The sequence below is a fragment of the Mobula birostris genome, chromosome 5 (assembly GCF_030028105.1).
Source record: "Mobula birostris isolate sMobBir1 chromosome 5, sMobBir1.hap1, whole genome shotgun sequence".
Classification (NCBI taxonomy): Eukaryota; Metazoa; Chordata; class Chondrichthyes; order Myliobatiformes; family Myliobatidae; genus Mobula; species Mobula birostris.
In genome coordinates this window covers 93636963-93658739 of record NC_092374.1, presented here as the reverse complement: position 1 = coordinate 93658739, position 21777 = coordinate 93636963, and positions in this window count along the sequence as shown.

The following is a 21777-nucleotide window of genomic DNA, read 5'->3' as shown; positions in this document are numbered from 1 at the left end:
CGCCTGTACTCAGTACTTTGATTTATGAAGCCCAATGTGGCAAATGCTTTTTGAACAACTCTATCTAACTATGACTCCACTTCCAATGAATTATGTACTTGTATTCCCAGATTTCTTTGTTCTGCCACACTCCTCAGTGCCCTACCATTCACTGTGCAAAATTTATCCTGGTTGGTCCTGTCATAGTGCAACCTTCACTTTTGTCTGCATTAAATTCCCTCTGCCATTTCTCAGTCCAATTTGCCAACAGGTCCAGGTCCCACTGCAAGCAATGATAGCCTTCCTCACTGCACTACACCTCCAATCTTGGTGTGGCCCAGTTAACCACATTATCATCCAGATCGTTGATACAAATGGCAAACAGCAGCAGACCCACCACCAATCCCTGTGGCATTGAACTAGTCACATGCCTCCAGTCGGAGAGGCAACCATCTGCCACCACTCTCTGGCTTCTCCACAAAGCCAATATTGAATCTAATTTGCTGCCTCATCTTGAATGCCGAGTGACTGAACCTTCCTGATCAACGGACCAAGCACACATGAGGGACCTTGTCAAATGCATTGCTAAAGTCCATCAAGACAAAATCCACTGCCTTGCCTTCACCAGCCTTACTTCTTTAGACTATGAGAACACTCAGTCCTCTTTTATTGTCATTTAGAAATGCATACATGCATTAAGAAATGATACAATGTTTCTCCGGAGTGTTATAGAAACATAGAAACATAGAAAATAGGTGCAGGAGTAGGCCATTCGGCCCTTCGAGCCTGCACCGCCATTTATTATGATCATGGCTGATCATCCAACTCAGAACCCCGCCCCAGCCTTCCCTCCATACCCCCTGACCCCCGTAGCCACAAGGGCCATATCTAACTCCCTCTTAAATATAGCCAATGAACTGGCCTCAACTGTTTCCTGTGACAGAGAGTTCCACAGATTCACCACTCTCTGTGTGAAGAAGTTTTTCCTAATCTCGGTCCTAAAAGGCTTCCCCTCCATCCTCAAACTGTGACCCCTCGTTCTGGACTTCCCCAACATCGGGAACAATCTTCCTGCATCTAGCCTGTCCAATCCCTTTAGGATCTTATACGTTTCAATCAGATCCCCCCTCAATCTTCTAAATTCCAACGAGTACAAGCCCAGTTCATCCAGTCTTTCTTCATATGAAAGTCCTGCCATCCCAGGAATCAATCTGGTGAACCTCCTTTGTACTCCCTCTATGGCAAGGATGTCTTTCCTCAGATTAGGGGACCAAAACTGCACACAATACTCCAGGTGTGGTCTCACCAAGGCCTTGTACAACTGCAGTAGTACCTCCTTGCTCCTGTACTCGAATCCTCTCGCTATAAATGCCAGCATACCATTCGCCTTTTTCACCGCCCGCTGTACCTGCATGCCCACTTTCAATGACTGGTGTATAATGACACCCAGGTCTCGTTGCACCTCCCCTTTTCCCAATCGGCCACCATTCAGATAATAATCTGTCTTCCTATTTTTGCCACCAAAGTGGATAACTTCACATTTATCCACATTAAATTGCATCTGCCATGTATTTGCCCACTCACCCAACCTATCCAAGTCACCCTGCATCCTCTTAGCATCCTCCTCACAGCTAACACTGCCACCCAGCTTCGTGTCATCCGCAAACTTGGAGATGCTGCATTTAATTCCCTCATCCAAGTCATTAATATATATTGTAAACAACTGGGGTCCCAGCACTGAGCCTTGCGGTACCCCACTAGTCACCGCCTGCCATTCTGAGAAGGTCCCGTTTATTCCCACTCTTTGCTTCCTGTCTGCTAACCAACTCTCCACCCACACCAATACCTTACCCCCAATACCGTGTGCTTTAAGTTTGCACACTAATCTCCTGTGTGGGACCTTGTCAAAAGCCTTTTGAAAATCCAAATATACCACATCCACTGGTTCTCCCTTATCCACTCTACTAGTTACATCCTCAAAAAATTCTATGAGATTCGTCAGACATGATTTTCCTTTCACAAATCCATGCTGACTTTGTCCGATGATTTCACCGCTTTCCAAATGTGCTGTTGTCACATCTTTGATAACTGACTCCAGCAGTTTCCCCACCACCGACGTTAGGCTAACCGGTCTATAATTCCCCGGTTTCTCTCTCCCTCCTTTTTTAAAAAGTGGGGTTACATTAGCCACCCTCCAATCCTCAGGAACTAGTCCAGAATCTAACGAGTTTTGAAAAATTATCACTAATGCATCCACTATTTCTTGGGCTACTTCCTTAAGCACCCTGGGATGCAGACCATCTGGCCCTGGGGATTTATCTGCCTTCAATCCCTTCAATTTACCTAACACCACTTCCCTACTAACATGTATTTCGCTCAGTTCCTCCATCTCACTGGACCCTCTGTCCCCTACTATTTCTGGAAGATTATTTATGTCCTCCTTAGTGAAGACAGAACCAAAGTAATTATTCAATTGGTCTGCCATGTCCTTGCTCCCCATAATCAATTCACCTGTTTCTGTCTGCAGGGGACCTACATTTGTCTTTACCAGTCTTTTCCTTTTTACATATCTATAAAAGCCTTTACAGTCCGTTTTTATGTTTCCTGCCAGTTTTCTCTCATAATCTTTTTTCCCCTTCCTAATTAAGCCCTTTGTCCTCCTCTGCTGAACTCTGAATTTCTCCCAGTCCTCAGGTGAGCCACTTTCTCTGGCTAATTTGTATGCTTCTTCCTTGGAATTGATACTATCCCTAATTTCTCTTGTCAGCCACGGGTGGGGTGCACTACCTTCCTTGATTTATTCTTTTGCCAAACTGGGATGAACAATTGTTGTAGTTCATCCATGCAACCTTTAAATGCTTGCCATTGCATATCACAGAAAACAGGACAGACCAAAGACTAACACTGACAGAACCACATAATTATAACATATAGTTACAGCAGTGCAAAGCAATACCATAATTTGATAAAGAACAGACCATGGCAACAGTAAAAAAAAAGTCTCAAAGTCCCGAGTCCCCGATAGCAGGCAGCAAAAGGGAGAAACTCCCTGTCATAAACCTCTAGGCACCGTCAACTTGCCGATACCTTGGAAGCAGCCGACCCTGAGTCCATCCGTCCGAAAACTCCGACCGTCTGAGCAGCCTCTCCGATACAGCCTCCCAAGCGCCATCCTCTGCCGAGCGCCTTTGACCTCTCCCCGGCCACTGAAACACGCAAAGCCGAGGATTTGGGGTCTTCAGCTCCAGAGATTCCGGTTACCACACAGCCGCAGCGGCAGCGAAGCAGGTATTTCAGAAGTTTTCCAGACGTTCCGCTGTGCTCTCACATCTGCCTCCATTAAATCAGGATTGTGCACGGTCCCCTACTTGACAGATAACAGACATCATCACCGAAGTGCCCATGCACGCTGGTAACTGGTAACATTGTAGCGGTGTGCTGCACAGAGCGCTAGAATAACCACACGGAGTCGGTGAGTTGGAATTGCGATAAAGAGATTTATTCAAACTTCGCGGCCTGCTTTAAAACCTTCCCGTTCCCGCCCTCCCTGGGCGGGACTGTCGTGGGGAATGCATATTCCCAGACCCTTTCCGCGAACGGGATTTTCCCCCTGCTGGTGAAGATGGCCTGGCGCCCGTTTTGGGGCCGGCCCTTTGCCTGCGCGCGCTGTTTCGTGAGCCGGTTCGTGGGTGCTAGAAAATGGGTCGCCACATAACCCCCCACCCCAGAACTGGCGATACCTCCCCCAATATCCACAGTCTGGATTGTCCTCTGTTTGGGGGTCTGTCCCTGCACCGCGGTGCCTGAGTCTGGACCTGCTGCACCAAGTCCACATGGGCCGGTTTGAGTCGGTCCACCGTGAAAACCTCCTCTCTCCCCCCAATGTCCAGCACGAATGTGGACCCATTGTTCCTGTTCACTTTAAACGGCCCCTCGTTGGGCCGCTGTAGCGGTGCCCGGTGTCTGCCCCGTCGTACAAAAAGAAACTTACAGTTCTGCAGGTCTTTGGGTACGTAGGTCGGGCTCTGTCCGTGCTGTGAAGTGGGTATGGGGGCTAGGTTACCGAGCGTCTCCCGTAGTCTGTCCAGGACTGCTGTGGGTTCTTCCTCTTGCCCCCTTGGGGCTGGTATGAACTCTCCTGGGACGACCAGGTGTGCGCTGTACGCCGACGAGGTGTGCAGATCCTCTTCGGGCGCCTTGCGGATTCCGAGCAGGACCCAGGGAAGCTCGTCCACCCAGTTTGGCCCTTCCAGGCGGGCCATGAGAGCGGACTTCAGGTGACGGTGGAAACGCTCCACTAGTCTGTTCGACTATGGGTGGTAGGCAGTTGTGTGGTGTAGCTGCGATCCTAAAAGGCTGGCCATAGCCGACCACAGGCTGGAGGTGAACTGGGCGCCCCTGTCGGAGGTAATGTGGGCCGGTACCCCAAAGCGGGCTACCCAGGTTGCGATCAGTGCTCGGGCGCAGGATTCGGAGGTGGTGTCGGTGAGCGGGACTGCCTCTGGCCATCTGGTGAACCGGTCTATCATAGTTAGGAGGTACCGCGCTCCTCGTGACACTGGCAGGGGCCCCACGATATCCACATGAATGTGGTCGAACCTCCGGCGGGTGGGTTCGAACTGCTGCGGCGGAGCCTTGGTGTGCCGCTGCACCTTGGCCGTTTGGCACTGCATGCACGTTTTGGCCCATTCACTGACCTGTTTACGCAGCACATGCCACACGAACCTGTTGGCGACCAGCCGGACGGTTGTCCTGATGGAACGGTGCGCTAAGTTGTGAATGGATTCGGAAATCCGCCGGCGCCAGGCTGCTGGGACGACGGGGTGGGGTTGGCCGGTAGCTACGTCACATAGTAGGGTCCTCTCACCTGGGCCTACGGGGAGCTCTTGGAGCTGCAAACCGGAGCCTGCAGTCCTATAACTGGGGATCTCAGCGTCTGCCTGCTGTGCCTCTGCCAGCGCTGCATAGTCCACCCCCTGGGACAGGGCCTGTATGGTAGGTCTGGATAGTGCGTCCGCCACGCCGTTGTCCTTCTCCGAGACATGCCGGATGTCCATCGTGTACTCGGAGATGTAGGACAGATGTCACTGCTGGCGGGACGGCCAGGGGTCAGACACCTTCGTGAATGCAAAGGTAGGCGGTTTGTGGTATGTGAACGCAGTGAAGGGCCTACCTTCTAAGAAGTACCTGAAATGTCGGATTGCCAGGTATAGTGCCAATAGCTCCTGGTCGAAAGCACTGTATTTGAGTTCGGGTGGTCGTAGATGTTTGCTGAAGAACGCCAGGGGTTGCCAGTGACCCTGGATGAGTTGTTCCAGCACTCCACTGACTGCTGTGTTGGATGCGTCCACCATGAGGGCAGTAGGAACGTCCGTTCTGGGGTGCACTAGCATCGCGGCGTTTGCCAAGGCTTCTTTGGTTTTAATGAAAGCGGCTGCGGCCTCTTCGTCCCAGGTAATGTCTTTGCCCTTACCCGACATCAGAGTGAACAGGGGGCGCATGGTTTGGGCTGCTGAGGGGAGGAAACGGTGGTCGAAATTTACCATACCCATGAATTCCTGCAGGCCTTTGATTGTGTTGGGTCGGGGGAAGTGGCGGACCGCGTTTACCTTGGCGGGCAGAGGGGCTGCCCCGTCTTTAGTAATCCTGTGGCCCAGGAAGTCGATGGTGTCGAGTCCGAACTGGCATTTGGCTGGGTTGATTGTAAGGCCGAATTCACTCAGGCAGGAGTAGAGTTGACGGAGGTGGGACAGATGCTCCTGACGACGGCTGCTGGCTATGAGGATGTCGTCCAAATAGATGAATGCAAAGTCCAGGTCGCGTCCATTAGCCGCTGGAATGTCTGTGCGGCATTCTTTAGACCAAACGGCATTCGGAGGAATTCGAAAAGTCCAAATGGGGTGATGAGTGCTGTTTTGGGGATGTCGTCCGGATGTACCGGGATTTGATGGTATCCCCGGACGAGGTCTACCTTGGAAAAGATCCTTGCGCCATGTAGGTTTACTGCAAAGTCTTGAATGTGTGGCACAGTGTAGCGGTCTGGCGTTGTAGCCTAGTTCAGTCTGCGGTAGTTACCGCATGGTCTCCAGCTCTCCGTTGCCTTGGGCACCATGCGCAGGGGGGAGGCCCATGGGCTGTCGGACCATCGTATGATCCCCAATTCCTCCATCTTCTTGAACTCCTCCTTCGCCGGTCGGAGCTTGTCCGAGGGAAGCCTTCGAGCACGGGCGTGGAGGGGTGGTCCCTGGGTCGGGATGTGGTGCTGTACTCCGTGACTGGGCGTGGCTGCCGTGAACTGCGGTGTCAGTACTGATGGGAAATCCGCCAGGACCCTGGTGAATTCATCGTTGGACAGCGTGAGGGAGTCCAGGTGTGGGGCTGGCAACTTTGCTTCACTCAGGGAGAACGCTTGAAAAGTCTTGGCTTCCCTTGCAGGTCGACCAGCAGGCTGTGGGCTCGCAGAAAATCAGCCCCCAGGAGTGGTTGGGCCACGGTGGCCACTGTGAAGTCCCACGTGAACCGGCTGGAACTGAACTGTAGCCGCACCGTGCGGGTGCCGTAGGTTCGTATTGTGCTGCCATTTGCGGCACTCAGGGTGGGCCCCGGTTCTCTGTTGTGGGTGTCGTAACTCATTGGAGGTAAAACGCTGATCTCCGTTCCGGTGTCGACCGAAAAGCGGCGTCCCGACTGCTTGTCCCAGACATATAGGAGGCTGTCCTAATGGCCAGCCGCCGTAGCAATCGGCGGCGGCTGGGCCTTGGCGTTTCCCGGGAATTTGCAGGGTGGTCTACAGCGGCGGGCCTCTGTGCCGCACCGCTGGTGGTAGAAGCTCCATTGTTTGTTGGACTCTGCTGCCGGGCCTGGTCTGGTCTGTCGTTGGGCACGCGGCTTGGTGATCTGTGCGACGGATGCCCCTCTCTCCTTCTTGGCATTCCACAACACATCTGCTCGGGCCGCCACCTCCCGGGGGTCGCTGAAATCTGTGTCGAACAGCAGCAGGCGTGTGTCCTCGGGCAGTTGCTCTAGGAACGCTTGCTCAAACATGAGGCAGGGTTTGTGTCCTTCAGCCAGGGCCAGCATTTTGTTCATTAATGCCGACGGTGGCCTGTCTCCCAAACTATCCAGGTGCATTAAGCGGCGTGCTCGTTCAAAAGTCCTTATGAGCAGGGCTTTGAATGCTGTGTATTTGCCGTTCTCCGGGGGCGACTGTATAAACCACTCAACTTGTGCAGCAGTCTCTTGGTCGAGAGAGCTCAGCACGTTGTAGTAGCGAGTGGACTCCGAGGTTACCTGCAGAATGTGGAATTGTGCTTCTGCCTGTTCCAACCACAGACGGGGTCTCAGCTGCCAAAAGCTTGGCAGTTGTAATGAAACTGCGTGAACAGATGCGGCATCGGTCATCACTGGCCCAAATATCGTTTGGGCCGTCAGGGTCACCTAATGTAGCGGTGTGCTACCCACAGCGCTAGAATAACCACACGGAGTCGGTGAGTTGGAGTTGCGCTAAAGAGATTTATTCAAACTTCGCGGCCTGCTTTAAAGCCTTCCCGTTCCCGCCCTCCCTGGGCGGGACTGCTGTGGGGAATGCATATTCCCAGACCCTTTCCGCGAACGGGATTTTCCCCCTGCTGGTGAAGATGGCCTGGCGCCCATTTTGGGGCCGGCCCTCTGCCTGCGCGCGCTGTTTCGTGAGCCGGTTCGTGGGTGCTAGAAAATGGGTCGCCACAACATCCTTGAAAAACCATAGGATTGGTTAGATATTACCTACCATGCACGAAGCTATGCTGACTATCCTTAATCTGTCCGTGTCTATCCAATTACTTATATATATGGTCCCTTAGAATGCCTTCAATAACTCTCAATATTGATGTCAAGCTTACCAGCCATCATTTCTTGTTTATATTTGGAACCTTTGTAAACAACGGAACAATGTTGGCTATCCTCTAACCCTTTTGTACCTCACCTGTCACTAAGGATGATTTAAATATCTTTCCTAGGACTGCGAAAATTTCTGTACATTCCTCCTGCAGGATCCAAGAGAACACCTTGTTAGGCCACCCTAATTTGCCTCAGGACAGCAAAAACCTCCTCCTCTGTAATCTGTATAGGGTCCATGAAGTCGATGGTGCTTTGCCTCACGATAGACAGTGTCCGTCTGATCATTAAATCAAACGTTGCAGTGAAGAATGGGTGAACCCAAACACAGGACACTGACACAAAGGTAGCGTAATCAGGAGAGTGTTTATTAATGCTTGCAGGGAAGGCGGGACAGTGAGGATTAGGCAGAGGAAAGCCGAGGAGTGAGTGAGGCTGGATTGGGGATCGAACCCGGGTCGCTACAGTGAGAACGCGGCGTTTAACCACTGAGCCAGCGGAGAGTGTAGACGGAAGGCAGGATGAGGCAGGGCAGCAATGCGGACACGGGGATGAGTGTGGCTGGGGGGGGAATGGCAGGTGGCATGCCATGGTCCTGTTAACGTGGGGAGACAGAGTTAACACAGGCAAACAACAGGACGGAAACAAAACGTAGATTACACAAGTCAAAGCGGCCGAGAGACATGGTTAACACAGGCAAACGGAATTTAGAATACAGAATTCTAAGCGGCTGAGAGACAGACTTAACACAGGCAAACAGCGCGGATGAACGGAAGAGCAGGGGGCAGGCAAAACTTTTCATGACAGTGTGTTGCTGGAGCTGAACGGCAAACAGGAGACAGGCAGCAGGCAACACTTATCTTGACACGGAGCGTTAAACGGAAAGGCAAACAGCAGGCAACCCTTATCTTGACACGGAGTGGCAAATGGAAAGACCAACAACAGGCAATACTTATCTTGACACAGAGAGACAGAGTTGCCCAGGTAAACCTCGGTACTGAAGTAAAACTTAGAATACACCATTCTAAGCGGCCAGGAACGTGAATTACCATACTAGCTGAAGCAATGGTCTGGCCATGAGTGGATGCAAAGCCAAGGTTTTTATGCTGCAGGTTCAGGTGAGAATCAGGTGTCGCAATCAAGGAACCCAGGAGAACATGGGGAAAAGGGAATTAGGAGAATAAGAGGAATTAACGGTCGGGGCCGTGAGATCAAATGCAAAAAGATCATTTAATATCTTCCCCGTTTCTGTTGGCTGCATTCTGATCTTCCAGAGGAGCAACTTTGTTCCTTGTAATCCTTTTGCTCTTAACATACCTGTAGAATCCCTTAGAATTATGCTTCACCTTGTCTGCTGGGACAACCTCATGTCTTCCTTTAGCCCTCCTAATTTCTTTCTTAAGTGTCCTCTTGCATTTCTTATACTCCATAAGCACCTCATTTGTTCCTACCTGCCTATACCATAAGGCCATAAGACATAGGAGCAGAATTAGGCCATTTGGCCCATTGAGTTTGCTCTGCCATTCAATCATGGCTGATCCTTTTTCCTTCTCCTCCTCAACCCTAGTTCCCAGCCTTCTCCCCATAACCTTTGATGCCATGTCCAATCCAGAACCAATCAACCTCTGCCTTAAATACACCCAATGACCTGGCTTCCACCGCTGCATATGGCAACAACTTCCAGAAATTCACCACCCTTTGGCTAAAGAAATTTCTCTGCATCTCTGTTTTGAAAGAGTGCCCCTCTATCCTGAGGCTGTGCCCTCTTGTCCTAGCCTCTCCCACCATGGGAAACATCCTTTCCACATCTACTTTCTATAGGCCTTTCAACGTTCGAAAGATTTCAATGAGATCCACCCTCATCCTTCTGAATTCCAGCGAGTACAGACCCAGAGCCATCAAATGTTCCTCGTACGATAACCCTTTCATTCCTGAAATCACCCTTGTGAACTTGCTATTTACCTGCTATGCACCTTTTTTTCCCTTAACCAGGGCCTCAATATCTCTAGAAAACAAAGATTCCCTACAGCAGTTGTCTTTACTTTTTATTCTGACAAGCACATACAAGCGTTGTACTCTCAAAATTGTGTGGTTAAGAAGGCCTTCATCAACTGTAGGATTAAGTTTAGGAGCCGAGAGGTAATGTTGCAGCTATACAGGATCCTGGTCAGATCCCAGTTGGAGTGCTGTGCTCAGTTCTGGTCGCCCCACTACAGGAAAGATGTGGAAACCATAGATAGGGTGCAGAGGAGATTTACAAGGATATTGCCTGGACTGGGGAGCATGCTTTATGAGAATAGGTTGAATGAACTCAGCCTTTTGTCCTTGGAATGATGGAGGATGAAAGTTGACATGATAGAGGTGTATAAGATGATGAGAGGCATTAATTGTGTGGATAGTTAGAGTCTTTTTCCCAGGGCTGAAATGGCAAACATGAGAGGGCACAGTTTTAAGGTGTTTGGCAGTAGGGACAGAGGAAATGTCAGGGGTATTATTTTTACCCAGAGAGAGTGAGTGCGTGGAATGGGCTGCCGGCGACGCTGGTGGAGGCGGATACGATAGGGTCTTTTAAGAGACTCTTGGACAGGTACATGGAGCTCAGAAAAACTGAGGGCTATGGGTAACCCTAGGGACTTTCTAAATTAAGTACATGTTCGGCACAGTATTGTGGGCCAAAGGGCCTGCATTGTGCTGTAGGTTTCTTATGTTTATATGTTTTTGCTTATTTACTTTGAAGCTTTTGGCATTGTGATCAAAAGATACAACGTGTTCCCCTACAGAAATTTTTGTCACCTACCCTGTGTCGTTCCCTAATAGCAGATCAAGTACTGCACACTCTCTCCTTGTCATAATCAGGTCCGAAGTACACATTCCGGTTCATGGTCCGGTCCGCGGACTCCGGACTCCGGGTGTGGTTGCTGGGTCATCTCGTCAGTCTCCCCTTGGAGCAACCAACTGGTGGAAGGCTAGTGCAGTCATCAAGATATGGATTTGGCTGTTCCATATCCCGCCAAGGTTACCGGCCGCCTTGAGTCTTGGAGCCACCCCGGACCTAGCTCCCTTCCTGTCCCTTGCCTCCATCGGGTAAGCCAGGCCGATTGCCGTTACCCTGCGGTTGGGTATATCCCTCCCTGTCCTTGCCTCCATAGGGTGGAGTCCCACATCCTGCCCAGGAGTTGCCTCGAAGTACCCTTGCCCCGTCGTGTCCTCATCTAGTCTCCAAGACCCCAGGTCTCCAAGAACCCGAGCCTTGTCAAGTCTTCGCCTGGTCTCCAAGAACCCAAGCCTCATCACGTCTTCGCCTGGTTTTGGGGTCCGAGCCCAAGTCAAGACCCAGTTTCTGGGTCCTTGTCCAGTCTCTGGCTCAGAGCCCGCACCCAGGCTCCTTATTCCCAGCCCCTCATCCTGGCCCTGCTTCCCCAGCCTAGTCTGTGTTCCTGACCCTACTCCTAGTCTGTGTCCTGTCCCGTCATTTAGTTTTCTCCGTTCCTGTTCCTCGTACTTCAGTGTCTGTGTCTTGCATTTGGGTCTGTTCCCAATGCCCCCATTGTGACACTCCTAGGGACTTCCACATACTGAGTAAGGAAACTTTCCTGAACATATTTGACAAACTCTATCCCATCTTGTACTATTACAGTATGGGAGTCCCAGACAATAGGTGGAAGGTTAAATTCACCTACGATAGCAACCTTATTTTTCTTGCAACTGTCTGCGATCTCTCTACAAATCTGTTCCTCTCAATCCCTCGGACTATTAGGTGGTCTCTTATATAGCCCCATTAACAAGGTCATACCTCTCTTCTCAGTTCCACTCATAATGCTACACCAGACAAGTTCGCCAGTCTGTCCTGACTGAGCACTGCTGTCACTTTTTCCCCGAATGGTAACCACCCCTCCTGCTTTTATCCCTCCCACTCTGTTGCATCTAAAACAAAGGAACCCGGGAATATTAGTGTCAGTTATGACCCTCCTGAAAGCATGTCTCACAAATGGTTACAATATCATATTTCCATATGTTGATCCAGGCCCTGAGCTCCTCTGCCTTTCCTACATTACTTCTTGTATTCGAATATATGCAGCGCAGGACACTAGTCACACGATGCTCAACCTTTTGATTCCTGGCTTTGTCTGAAGTCTTATCAACATCTGTCTCAACAACCTCTCATCTAACCATTCTGGCACTCTGGTTCCCATCACCCTGCAACTATAGTTTAAAACCCACCATGCAGCATTAACAAACCTTACTGCAAGGATATTAGCCTCTCTCCAGTTCAGGTGCAAACCTTCCCATCTGTACAGGTCCCACCTTCCTTGGTAGAGAGCCCAATGATCCAAAAGTCTTATGCTGTCCCTCCTACACAAACTCCTTAGCCACGTATTAAACTGTATAATCTTCCTATTTCTGGCCTCACTAGCACGTGACACAGGTAGCAGTCCTGAGATTACAACCCTGGAGATCCTGCTGTTTAACTTAGCATCTATCTCCCTGAGCTTGGTCTTTTGATTGACTGTAAATGAGCAAAATCAATGCAGATACCCAGTGTTGATAATGGACTGCCTTCAAACAGTTCTTTGGATGATTGCATCCTCCAAATCTTCATTTTCATTGTAACATTGAAAATGATTGTTGATACAGTGAAATTCTTTATAGTGCCTAACTTGTTGAAGTAGTGAAATTGTCATATCTGGCTTGAAACCAGTGAGCAAAACAGTAGTGAAATTGTCATATCTGGCTTGAAACCAGTGAGCAAAACAGTTCTGAATTTTCTTATTGCTTATTTCTTGCCAAATATCAATGACAAAAATCAATGCTTTTTGAACACCAACACACGTAACTGACACTATTTAAAAACTGTTTGCTCTAGGCATAGTGTAGTGTTTAACAGCCTCACAAGTGCACGCGACTGACACTAGTCTCCTATCCCAATTAAGTGGCAAAGTGTCCCAAATAAATGAAGGGGATCCAGCTACTTTCTCGATTAGTCTTTGTTCTTTAAGAGTTGTCCCAAATATGCAGCTGTCCTGATTAACTGATGATCCAATTCACCAGAATCAACTATAAAAGCAAAGACTGCCGAACAACCAAAGTGGAAAAGAAGAAAAATTGTGCAAAGAGGCAGTAAATAATGCTGAGAACATCAGTTGTAAAGAGTGCTCGTAATTGAGTCCAGGGTGTAGAAACAGTTCAGCGTGTGTGAATGAAATTATCCGTGTTGGTTCAGGAGCCTAATGGTAGTCAGGTAATAACTTCCTGAACCTGGTCGTGCAGACCTATGGTTTCTCCTCCTCTTGCCCAACAATAGTAGTAGTGCGAAGACAGCATGGCCTGGATTGTGGGGTTCTTTGATAATGGTTGCTGTTTTCTTATGGTCGCACTCCATGTCAATGTGCACAATGGTGGGGAGGGCTTTGCCTGTCATGGACTGGGCTGTATCCACAACTTTCTGTAGTTGTATCCGTTCCTGGGGATTGGTTTTCCATTCTAGTCTTTCCACCATCTCCTCTTCCTGGTTCACCTATTGTCTGCCAGCTGCTGCCTCACTCACCCATTCCCCCCTCACATCTTTATACTGACTACTTCTACTGCGCACTTGTGGTCCTGATGGGGGTCTTAATGTGAACTCCAAAATCTCTCTGTCCTCAAAATCGTCCGGGGCCCTGACAGTTTAATGTGAAAGACCTACCACGATTTGCCTTTCAAAACTACAGCATCTCGCACTTAACTGAATGAAATCCATTTGGCATTCCTCAGCCCAGTTACCCAGCTAATCAAGAAACTCCTGCAATTCTTGATAACCTTCTTCACTCTCTGCAATGCCACCTTTATTAGTTTCATTGGCAAACTTATAAACCATGCTTTATACATTCTAATCCAAATCAGTGATATAGATAACAAATAATAATGGTCTCATCCCTCTTGCATACCAGTAGTCAAATACTTCAGTGTAAGAAACAACCTTCCACCATAATGCTCTGCTTGCTACCATCAAACCAGTTGTGTATCATTTTAGCCAACTCTCCCAGGCAATATAATCTTCCAGAGCAGCCTACCATGCAGACCACATCTATTGCCTTTCTAATTCTTCAGTGTACTCCTGCGTTCCCTATGCTCCTTTAGGGATACACAATCTCAACTGTCTGTACCTCTCCATGCCAATTCCTTTTTCCTTGTCAGAGCCTTTCTACCAATTCACATCCTGGGTTGTCTACTTCTTGTTAGCCTTCACATGGTAAATCTCAAGGCTTCAGTCCTGTCGTACATTATTTATTTTTCATCAATAACATGCAGTTTAAAACTCTTTTTGAAACTGCAACTTGACTTTTTATCTTTTATTCTTCCCTGTGCAGTCCAATTATTTTTGTCTGTCTGACGTTCTCTTTATATGTGTCCTACTTTGTTGCAATTTATTCAAGTTCCACCTTAAACACAATTTGTTCGGCAGGCTGGTTTCTGTTTAGATGTTGCTGTTTTGTTCACATTCACTTTCATTCCTGACTGCACCTCAATTTCATCCATTGATACAGCAATTTTAACTGCTCTTTTAAATGTAGGTTATGTTTCAGTTAGGAGCAGTTTTGGAATGCTTTTTGTAAGATTCCGCAAACTAAATGATCTCTCTATGCACCATTAAGCCCATGACTGAACTGACAATGCTCAAACAATCTTTTCAATTCAGCCACTTAAGCTGAGATGGGACTCCCGCTTATGAAACCTAAAGCATCCTGAAATCAACAATGGCTTTGGTTCTAAATATTCCTGCATTACTTTCATGATATCAATAAAGCTCATTTTGCCTGTTTTGTTTGGAGCAGTTAAACTTCTAAGCAAACTGTATGCTTTTCCACCCAATTCACTTAGCAAAACTGGTAGTTTTTTTTCTCATTGGCTGTCTCATGTGCTTTCAATACGTCTCAATTCACTCAGTATACATATTCCTGTTATCTGTTGTGGAATCGAATGTGTCTACAGTATCTTTCTGATATAGGTAGCCATTTTTTAAAAATTTATGATCATTATCATCTGGTACTCGATGTTTATGAACCTATGAATTTGTTCTTTTACTGCCTTTTTGCTTAAACTGAACCATTCATTCTTGCTAAGAAAAAATGTGTGCTGCAATTTTTATTAACTGCGTTACAAGAATCACTCCTTGTCATAATGATTAGAGAGGCAGAGAGAATATGTATTTACCAACAAGTAACTTTTTATTGTCTCAACTAAAAACACGTGTTCACAAGCTAACTGCCTGTGTGCACTCCTTTACAATCTTTGATCTTCAATGAATAGTCAATGATGAGAAAAGGTATTTCCCAGGAAAGGAGTCTACGCTGGCCAGGCATACCTCGTGATCCCAATCTTCTTGTATCTGTGAAGTCCTCATCTGCAGTGTCTCTGGTTGCTGGAGAGTTTTCATCCCCATGTACTTGGAGCTCCTGACTTTTGATGTTCCTCATCAGTTGAAGTGATAAATCTGCATCCCATTGGCTCAAATTCACCTGACCTACCTGGGTCACCTTCTTTTGAACATTGATTTCTCTAACTTCCGTTAATGCCCCTCCTTCCCTTCTTAGCCCATCCCTTATTTATTTACTTATTTACTATTTTTCCCTTCCCCCATTTTCTCCCCAGGCCTCCCGTCCCATGATCCTCTCCCTTCTCCAGCTCTGTGTCCCCCTTGCCAGTCAACTTTCCAGCTCTTAGCTTCATCACTCCCCCTCGTGTCTTCTCCTATCATTTTGGATCTCCCCCTCCCCCTCCCCCTCCCACTTTCAAATCTCTTACTATTTCTTCTTTCAGTTAGTCCTGACGAAGGGTCTGGGCCCAAAATGCACTTCTTCTTATAGATGCTGCCTGGCCTGCTGCATTCCACCAGCATTTTGTGTGTGTTGCTTGAATTTCCAGCATCTGCAGATTTCCTCGTGTTTGGGTCACCTTCTTCCTGGTTCTAGTCGGCTTCAACCTTGTTTCATGGTTCTGCCCACCCCTGCGAAAATGTCTGTGTGAAGAGTGGCACACCACACAGTCTCTCCCGCTCTGCGCCTTGTAAAAGCCATGAAAAACACTTCATCACGGACGCACGCATGGACACACCAGAGAATAAATAAATAAGAACAATAAACAGTACTGGTCATCAGAAATGCAGGGGTGGGCTGTCGACCACACCCTCATTCTCCCCCCCCCCCGATCATCACACTGTCCCTACCCGAGGGGTCAGGTCAGCCATCCCTGGCAACCCCGGAATCCATAACAAAGTCCAAAAGCTCTGGTGGGTGTGGACACTGACACCTGTTTGTATGAGGCAGGCACCCAGTGTCAATTCCTTCCCTTAGCCTCAATAGGTTAGTGGTAGCCAAGGGCTGACACGGTGTCAGCAGGTCCTGGTGTAGCACCACTGCCTTCTGCCGCTCAGGCAACCGTACCCGATATAACACATCAGAGCTGAGTTTGAGCACCTCTCCCAGCCCTTCCAGTGCCTGGGAGATGGTCCTTTCTTCCGTGAAGAGCAGTAGACGCATACTGGGGCCCCGACCATGTACTGCTGCACTGGCACCCTCAGCTGGCGGCTTGGCTCCTTCTGGGACGTGCAAGTGTCGCAACAGTGCACGAACATCTCCAGGTCCTGCCTGCACCCGGGCCAGTAGAAGTGTTCACGCAGCCTGCCCAACGTCTTTGCAACTGCGAAATGGCCGACCCCCACCAGCCCGTGCACCGACTGCAGCACCATGGCTTCGAGCCCCCAAGGGACGACCAGCTGTAAGAGATGTCTGCCATCATCGGACAACTGTCACCGCCGGAACACCAACCCGTCACGCACCTCAACATTCCCTACTGAGAGTATAGGGCTTTGGTCTCTGGGATCAGAGGGCAGACTTCTGCCCTCTCCGGCCGTCGTCTCACACTCAGCCATTCCCTCACCCTGGCCAGCACGGGATCGCTCAGCTGTCGGCTGCACAGCTGCTGCTCCCTGGTGGGGAGGTGCTCGCTGGCTGTCACCTGAAGCGCTGTCACTGCATCTTGTCCCTGGTTCAGCTGTGTTGCGTTGGGCCGCTGCCTGGTATGCTGCACTGCCGCGGGCCGCTGTGAAACCAGTGGTGGATGTTGCCCCTGCTGTGTCTGCTTCCTGGAGCTGACCCACCCGGAGGGGCAACAATAGAGGGATTCTACTGGAGGATTCGGGCGGCGCTCTCCACAAGGCATTTCCCAATGGCTGCTCTGAGCTATGGCATGGTACTGGTATGGGGCAGTCCCAGGCCAAATGACCTGCCTCACTGCACCGGCAGCAAATATCGTTTCATTGCCTGCGGCAGGGTTGGCACAGCGCTGGTTGGACCTGCCTCACGAGCTTCTCCTCGTCAGTTTCTTCCTCACCCTCGTTGCATGAGGGGCAACATTGCAATACCTTGGGGGCTAAAATTGCTTCTGCCCTCTCCACCTCGTCCAGCAATGACGGCGACATTAGCCGAACATCCTGCCAAAGGTGCTCCAACATCATCGCCTTTACAAAGGTGTGGAGGGCAAGCTCTTCCTGGGCCATAGGAGGGAGCTCGGGTAGCCACGCCGAGCACAGTAGTGGAGATTTGCTGCAATTGCCCCCAGGTTTTCTACCATACAGCGCTCCCTGCTGCACAGCTCTTCCCTCATTGCTCCCGCCAATGGCCTCTGCTCGAAATGCTGCTCCAGCGCCACGATGAGAGCACTGTAGTCATGCTGCTCCACCGGCGTTAGGTTGAAGAGGGCCCACAGAGCATCTCCCTGCAGTGACAAAGCAAGGTATATTGACATCTCGGTGGGGCTCAACCCATTGTGCCATGTGGCAAGTTTGACTTGCGCCAGATGAGGCTCCAGGCGGTTGCTGCCATTGTATCTGGGGAGTTTCAGAGTAGACCTTGAGGCACAAATCATCAAGGCCCTTTGATCTTCCTCCTGCCGTACTGGCGTCTGCCATGGTGCCCATCCTCCCATGTCTACGGCGTCTTGGGTTCTCTGGTGTGGTTTGCTATGGAGGGGAGTGATGCACTCCGCTCTCTTCCCTCGGGTTGGGGTGCCTGGGTACGCTCGTTCCATCGCGGCTCCCTGGGAAGGCACAATGCTCACTTCCCAGGTTCTCCCTCCGGGTCTCGTCTTCGTGACTCCTGCTCATGGGTGCGGAGGAGGCATACTGCTCGGTCCCTCGTCTTACTCCCCAGGCCTTCAGGCACTCTATCCGACATCGTAGCTCTTTAATCTCACATCCCACTCCTGACACCAACGTGGTGAGCATTTGGTCCATAATGACAGACGAGGATACTCTTTAATTCACCAACCGTTGTATTGTGATAACCACAAAACAGGCTGGGCACCATGACCTGGAGACTGAACCCAACCAGTCTCATACAAACAGGGAAAGGTGATCATCAGACACCCCGGTTACAGTTAGGGTGACCCACAAATACAGAAGCAAATAACTGTAAAACCCAAGCTAAAATGTAACAATAAATGAACTGGAATTTTCCAACATAATCCCACAAAAGCATTTTAACACAAGAACAATAAACAGTACTGGTCATTAGAAATGCAAGGGCGGGCTGTAGACCAGGTCCCCTCCACAACCCGCCCCCCCTCCACCGAGCGTCACAATATGGTTTTTTCAGTGAATATCACTATTTAAATTAAGTTGCTCGCTATTTTTGAATGTTTACTTGCTATTAAATATGATAATTTTATTATTATACAGAAAAAAATCTAAACCCACTACCAAGATCAAAGCTGCTTGGTAAAGAAAGAAAGAAGGAAAAAAAAATCCTTACCATATGGTGAAATATGTTATTAGCCAACATCTGTACTTTAACAACAAATCAAAGATTTTGAAAATAGTTCAAAAATGGTCCCTACAATGTGTGAAAGTCATGGCTAGATTCAGAAATTGAACAATGGATCTTCTCTAAATTGAAGTATGACATAACATCACGTAACCATTGAGCGTGAGTAGGCAGAACGACATCCTTCCATTTAAACAAGTTTGCCCTCCTAGCTGTATGAGAAGTAAATGCCAAAATGTGCAAATCAGATGTCTCCATAATAATATCTTTTCCTCCAAAAACACGGAATAGGGCAGTCAAAGGGTCAGGCTTAAAATTTACATTAAAAAGTACCGAGAAATTTGGAATACCTTCTTCCAATATCTTTCAAGACTTGGACATGTCCATGTTCGGAACTCGGTAAAGTATTCAGCTACGCTTCGCGAGCCCTGACAGAGTCAGTAGGCGCCTAGCGGCGTCCTTACCACAAATGGGCTTTTGAAAAATCTTCCTCATTTCGGAGACGAATCTAGGAGGAGATTCAGAAGCCTGAAGACCCACACACAAATATTTTAGCAACAGCTTTTTCCTCTCTGTCAACAGATTTCTGAACAGTCCATGAACCCATGAATGCTACCTCATTATTTATATTTTGCACTAATTATTTATGTTTGTAATTTATAGTAATCTTTGAGCCTTGCACTGTACTGACAAGTTAATGACATATGTCAGTGATAATCAACCTGATAGAAAGCCTGCAAATGGGTGGGGAAGAAAACGGGGAAAACTGTGTTGCAATTTTAACTCAACTTATCCAACAAGGACGTAACAGGACAATAATTATACCTCAATCAAAACTATCAAATTATATCAGGACAATATCCTGTTGTGGGTGTTTTCTGTCATGTTTGGCTGTCATGTTTCAAAAATGAAATCAATGACTATGCTTCAAAGTGCACTGTCAAATTTTGCCTCTCTGTTTGTCTAGAACTTTTAACATGTTAGGTACTTCGCCTCCCTCTCTCTCAAGGTGCTGCTTCTCCCTCTGGTATATATTCCCTCCTGAATATGTTTAGACCAAGTTTACTCAGCAAACTTTTTGTGTGCTGCTATTAAATCTAAGATGGGCAATGGGGGTATTGCATTACAAACTTCAGTGAGAATCTTCCAAAACCTGGGGCTTTGAGCAGCACAGTCTTAAGTTTTCCTAACTTCTAAATGTTAGATTTGGCGATGATCGGCAATTACAATCAAAGAGCTAGTTTTTAAATGACAAATAGAATACAACACATATTAATCTGAGACAGAAATCTAATTGTAAAGATGTAAGCTGTTGAAATGGCAACTGCTCTGCACATGGCTTCAAGAAACTGTAGACAGTTGTGGACACAGCTCAGCACATCACAAAACCAGCCTCCCCTCAATGCAGTCTGCCTGCAGTTCATGCTGCCTCAGTGAAGCAGCCAGCATAATCAAAGACCCCACCCACCCTGGACGTCCTCTCTACTCTCCCTCCAATCGGACAGAAGATACAAAAGCCTGAAAGCACCTACCAACAGGCTCAAGGACAGCTTCTAAACCAGCGTTGAATGGACCTGATGGATGATAAGATAGACTCTTGGCCTCATAATCTACCTCATTATCATCTTGCCCTTTATTGTTTACCAGTGCTGCACTACTTTGGTAGCTGTTACACTTTTTATTCTGCATTCTGTTAGCTATTGTCTTACCTTGATCTATCTCAATGCACTGTGTAATGATCTGATCTGTATGAACAGTGTGCAAGCAACACACACAAAATGCCGGTGGAACTCAGTGGGCCAGGTAGCGTCTATGGAAAAAAATACAGTTGATGTTTCAGGCTGAGACCCTTTGGCAGGGCTGGAGAAAAGAAGATGAGGAATAGATTTAAAAGGAGTGGGAGAGGAGAGAGAAACTCAAAGTGATAGATGAAACCGGGAGGGGGAGAGATGAAGTAAGGAGCTGGGAAGTTGATTGGTGAAAGAGATACAGGGCTGCAGAAGGGGGAATATGATAGGAGAAGACAGAAGGCCATGGGAGAAAGAAAAAGGGGGAGGAACATCAGAGGGAAGCGCTGGGCAGGCAATGAGATAAGGTGAGAGCGGGAAAAGGGGATGGGGAATGGTGAAGGCGGGGTAGGGGGCAATTTCTGTAAGTACGAGAAATCGATGTTCATGCCATCAATTTGGAGACTACCCAGACGGAACATAGGATGTTGTTTCTCCAATTGTTGTGGTCTCGTCGCGACAGTAATGGGGGCCATGGATTGACATATCGGAATGGGAAATGGAAATAAAATGGGTGGCCACTGGCAGATGCCACTTCTTCTGGCATATAGAGCGTAGGTGCTCAGCGAAACAGTCTCCCAATCTCCGTCAGGTCTCACCAATGTACAGGAGGCCACAACAGGAGCACCGGACACAGTATATGACCCCACCAGACTCACAGGGGAAGTATTGCCTCAACTGGAAGGACTATTTGGGACCCTGAATGGTAGTGAGGGAGGAGGGGTAGGGGCAAGTGTAGCACTTGTTCCACTTGTAAGGATAAGTGTGAGGGAGATCAGTGGGGAAGGATGAGTGGATAAGGGAGTCATTTAGGGAGCAATCCCTATGGAAAGCAGAAAGTGGTGGGGTGGGAAAGACGTGCTTGGTGGTGGAATCCTGTTGGAGATGGCAGAAGTTACGGAAAATTATGTGCTGGACCCGGAGGCTGGTGGGATGGTAGGTGAGGACAAGAGAAACCCTTTCCCTAGTAGGATGGCAGGAGAATGGGGTAAGAGCAGACGTGCGTGAAATAGAAGAGATCCAGTTGAGAGAAGCATTAATGGTGGAGGAAGGAAAGCCCCTTTCTTTGAAGGATGATATCTCCTTTGTTCTGGAATGAAAAGCCTCATCCTGAGAGCAGATGCAGTGGAGACGTTGGAAATGAGAAGAAGGGTATGGTGTTTATACAGGTAATAATGGGAAGAGGTAATATCCAGCTAGCTGTGAGAGTCTGTGGGTTTATAACAGACATCAGTAGATAAGCTTTGTTCGTAGCTCGGCGGCCGGGGCAGGGTCGAAGCGCTCGGCAGAGATGATGCTCGGTGTCAGAGGGCTGGTCGGAGGCTCTAAGTTTTCGG